At 39.2% G+C, this 4,643-nt stretch overlaps 1 non-coding gene across 1 annotated transcript; it reads left to right on the top strand.

The window, feature by feature from the left end:
• The first annotated feature begins 3,768 nt into the window (after positions 1 to 3,768).
• On the top strand, positions 3,769 to 3,905 carry LOC116096301. The gene has a single exon (XR_004120947.1). It is a non-coding gene; the product is annotated as a small nucleolar RNA SNORA17 (small nucleolar RNA).
• The last annotated feature ends 738 nt before the right edge of the window (positions 3,906 to 4,643 follow it).

Raw genomic sequence — 4,643 nt, 5'->3', positions numbered from 1 at the left:
CACTAAAGTAGCTTCTCAACATAGTCAAGGATTATTTAAAAATCAACTTCCATGCAGTTATTTAAGAGAACATTTTCTGTTACCCAGATGATTACTGTAAAATATAAGCACTTTGCTGAGATTTTTTCATGCACAATTTTTCAAAACACTAATGTGATATGTAGGGTGGCTTTTCTTCTTTTTATGATGTTGAGTACCTTTCTTTTTAGGAAGTGGTATCCTGACACTCCTCCCACAGTGGTACTCTACAGCCTACATTGATCTACATGCAGGTGTGCTCAATCTTTTGGCACCATGACACATTGCTATGTACAAAGATCATACTTGAGGATCACACAATCAAGTTACAAAAGGGGTAGGGAGTGGCTGGTGGAGTATGAACACTTGCTGCACAACTCTAAGGACCTGAGGTCTGATACGAGCACCCACATGAAGAACCTGTGCAAAATTGGCAATGTGAATGGCTGTGACTCTAGCTGGCACTGAAGAGATAGGATCATTGGGCTTGCTGGCTATCAAACTAACCTCGGACTTATCTCAAAAGAATAAAATAGAGTGATAGAGCAAAATACCCAAAGTTGTCCTCTGGACTGAACTTAGTACATACATAACAAAAGATACATGATACTCATATACACAAACATGTACATAAATAATAATTGATTATCTATTTAATAATTTAAAAATCTTAAGTTAAAAATCACAAAACAATCTCATATTATTTTAATGATTTTGTATTAACCTGCATTCATAGAAACCCTTTACCATATCCAGCCCATGGATTGTTTGGTAGACATTCCTGCCAATTTTAAAAGGCTTATTCACACAATTCACCAATTGGGAGCTTTCTACTCAAAGTTTTAATAGGTTAGTGACAAATTATTTTTGTGGAAACACTACCTATAAAAAAGCAAAACAGCAGAGCAATGAGATTAGAAAACTAGCTCTTTTTAATGTTCATTTGTGTGTGTGCGTGTGTGTATGTGTGTGTGCATCCTCATGTGTTGTGTGTGTGAGTGTACATGAGGGGTGGTACATTATGTGTATGGTACATGTATGTTAATATATAGAGGCCAGAACAAGATATTAGATGCCATCCTCCATCATTTTCTACATTATTCTTTTGATACAGGGTCTCTTAGAGAACCTGAAGTAGAAGCTTGACATATTGGTTAGGTTGGATGGCCAGCAAGCTCTTAGGATTTGTGTAGTTTTGCCTCCACTCCAATACTGGGGTTATAAAGGCATGCACAGCCACAGATGCTGTGAATTCAAACTCAGATCATACCCAGTGAGCCATCTCCCTAGCTTCAATACTATTATTATTTTTGAAAACTTAGGTGATATCAAACTACACATGATACAGATGCATTGTTTTACAGTTTGTTATGCTTTACAGATGTTTCTGAACACTCATGAGTAAGAAACTGGCTTCTAACATATGTCCTTATAACTTGTTTATTAAATAGTTATTTTATAGTTCAAAAGCTATGTACATGCCTGTGAGCTTATGTGAGTTTATGTGTACCCCATATGTGCAGGAATCCACATAGGTCAGAAGAGGGCATTGAGTCCTCTGGAACTGGAGTTAGAAATAGTTGTAAGTTTCCATGTAAGTACTGGGGAGTGAACTCCAGTCTTCTCTAAGAGCCAGAAGTGCTGTTAACTTCTGAGACATCTCTTTGGCTCCAAACTTATTTCTTTAAAAGTGTTAAAATTCAACCTTATTTTATGATATTGGAAAGTAACAAGATGACTCCTTACCCAATGAAAGAGAAGATTCTTTAAAGAATCAGAGAGAAACTGAGAATATTCATTTGAGTAACTGGGTCACACTAGCCTGTGAAACCATGTACTGATGAATTTGGTCAGTTGGCTGACATCATGTTAGTAATAGGAGTTATAAAGTGGGAATTGGCACTTTCTAAGAATTGGGGCTTTTATGGGAATGCCACTGAATTTTGTCCTGTTTTGAAAAAAAGTCACAAGCAATCAATATTATCAATAGCATACCCACTGTGCCATTTTTAAGGTAGTGGACTTCCCCCTCAAACCCACACTTTTTTCATGACATACATAGGAAAAGAAAACAAACTGGAAATACCAAACAAAGTACTATAACATTAACCATGAAAACAACAAGAGTGCAAAGAAGAGAGGAAAGCAGATGGATGCAAACACAGGATTGTCATGAAAATGGTGGTGCTGAGCTAGAGCTGAAAAGACATGTAGGACAGGAAAATGGCCAATCATGAAGAGAGTCCTGGGGAAGTAGCAGCTGGCAGACAGAAGGATCGAATGTACTGAAGATAGGAGGAATGAGGCTAGAGATGTAGCCCAGTGTAGAAGATTTTGCCCTATGTTTAATTCCCAGCATTACAAAAAGACAAAAACCAGAGACAGAGACTAGAAAGAGAAAGCCCAGTAATGTGGGGGTGCTAATTATATATCACAGTAGAGTTTTCCAAGCCTTTCTCATATATTACTTCATTTTTATTCCCTAGAGTGAGCTCGAGAGAGGAGAGCAACTAAAGCTCAAAGGATCAATGCAACACATCTGTATAAGCCTACTGTCAGGACAGAAAACAGAAACCCATCTTTTATTCCCAGGTCAGCCTTACTCCCACAAGTCAGACCATGCTGACTATATTCTTCTGCATTTTGAAGCATGCAAGATGGAAAGACAGGAGTGAAAAAGAATATTAAACAAGTACTCTATTAAACACATTTTTGGGTTACTTTAAATGTATAGATGATGCTCTGGCTGGCTCTAAAAGATAGTAAAGAATACCTTCTGAGTATAACTACTTTTAGGAGTGCAGATACAATTTCTCTGCAAGGTTTCCAACACACCAAAATCCACAGCCTTACTGTATTCAACTTGAACCCTTTACAGGAAACAGAGTTATAACCAGAGCTCAATTTCTAAGAAAAAGAAAACACAGAACAAGGGAAAAAATAGTCTTGTCTAAACTATGAAGGCTGGATTGTTAGGTCCCCTGAGATTCAATTTTTCTAAAAGAAATATTTTTGTTCTTCTTCTCATAATGTACACTAAGCCTCACAAAAAGATAAACACTTTCTGAACTTTTGAGTTTAAAATTTTCCAGTAACAGGAATCTGGCAAATACAGTGTTGAATGAAAGAAGCCAGATCCAAATGCAATACTTTATGATTTTATTTCTGTAAAGTATTAAAATCTAAACAAACTAATCTGTGCTGTTGGAAGGCAGACTTCTGGAGACCCTTCATGGGATAGAGTGACAACAGAATGACAGGAAGAGGTCAAAGACAATTTCTATGATATACATACAAAGGAGGCCTCTAGAGTCTACATGCAAAGAGAATCTCAGCATATATACAAAGAACACATCTACAAAGTGAGCCAGACACTAGGGTCAAAACACCTCAGTTTCTACAACCAATTTTTCCTTTACACAAATATGATCATTTCATAAAAATTTAAATAACTTTTAAGTATACATACAAATGATATGTTATACTGGGTATATTATACTTGCATAAAAGGTAGTCAAATACTCCTTGGCCTTAAGCAGGATAAAATTAGGTTTAAAATGCTTCAAGAGATAAAGAGTGATATTGGACAAATGATTATGACAATAGAATGATACAGTAAGAAACTTTTTATGATACAAAATATGTTAAAATGAAATTGATAATATTAGGATCTAGCACACCTTGGGGCCATTTTCCTATAACTCAACAGGTTGGATTCTTTCTTGTGATCTTCATTAAGAAATAAATGATACTGTCCCTAGAGGCTTTGCAGGTGTGGCTGCTGTGTCACTTGTGTGCAGAAAGGAGAGAGGCTATGCCTCCATTCAGTATTCTGACCTACAAACATCTAAATGACCTATGAATATCTAAATGATTAGCCTAATGTCCCCTGAAAAAGTGAGCCTAAGATGGCCACCGATATGGCATCAGGCTGGCTCATCCTGGATGAGCATCCAGGATGGGGAGCAAACCAGAGACTAGAAGAACTATGCCTGGGACCGCAGGCTCCAGGCTTTATTGAGATAACCAGATAACCAGATCCTCACAAGGGACTGGGTGAGGAGCAAGCCTGAGAAGATCACCAGACCAGTGCCACGGGGCCCAGATAGGGAGTTATCCTGGGATAACCACCAATCAGGTGCTGCACAGGCCTGGGAGTGGGGCAGATCATGCCCGAGATGACCAGTGCCTGGTGTAATAATACAGGAGCAGAACAAAGCATTTCAGAGACCACTCCTGAGATGACTCCAGACACTCAGAGACCCCAGGCACCATGAAGAGGAGCAAGTAAGTAGTGGAGCAGTGGAAGAGAAAGAGAGAGAGAATGTGGGAACAATGAAGAAAGGCAGAACTGGAGACTCAACAGTAGTGAGGAACAGCCTGACGTGAGTAGCTGATGATGCCACCTGGGATCATGTCAGGTCCTGGACCTGTGCTGCTACTAGGGCCATGTCTGGGTCTGTGGCTCTGCAGCACCGAAGGGTCTGTTACCACCAAAGGTCAGGCAGATGTCCCTGATCAGGGCTTCCACCTGGGAGATCTGACTCTTGTGGTCATGAGAGTGGGAGAGCTGGCCCTGACCCTCAGCAGCTTCAGCACTTGGGAAAATGGGCCCTACACCTCAC

The sequence above is a fragment of the Mastomys coucha genome, chromosome X (genome assembly GCF_008632895.1).
Source record: "Mastomys coucha isolate ucsf_1 chromosome X, UCSF_Mcou_1, whole genome shotgun sequence".
Lineage (NCBI taxonomy): Eukaryota > Metazoa > Chordata > Mammalia > Rodentia > Muridae > Mastomys > Mastomys coucha.
This window is presented reverse-complemented; position numbering and strand designations above follow the sequence as displayed.